The sequence below is a fragment of the Natrix helvetica genome (assembly GCF_964273705.1).
Source record: "Natrix helvetica genome assembly, chromosome: 6".
NCBI lineage: Eukaryota > Metazoa > Chordata > Lepidosauria > Squamata > Natricidae > Natrix > Natrix helvetica.
In genome coordinates, this window is record NC_138553.1 from 67,638,610 (window position 1) to 67,638,972 (window position 363).

Here is a 363-nt window from a genome sequence, read left to right on the forward strand (position 1 = left end):
AATTTCAAGGCTGTATGTGCTTTAAGAAACACGGTGTGACATGCGTTCAAGCACTTCAAACATTTTTGGATAGTTGTAGTAATCCAAAGTGAATTTCTTGAAGCTGCAGCTGATGTTTCTTGTGCTTTATTGCATGTGTTTCCAAGCATAGAATAATTTGATTGGTTTGTTATTATTATTGTCCTATTTTGCAAGCTATTGACATTAGCCAAGACACTACCCTGAATAACCGATCTGGAGTACTGCAAACCTTGCGGCTTGCATTTCAGCACTCCATGCTCATGCAGTAGCTTGTGGGCGAATAAGGTTCATCCTGCTGTAGGTAGAACATCAGGTTCAAGGTGTGATCGACAGCAGTTCTGG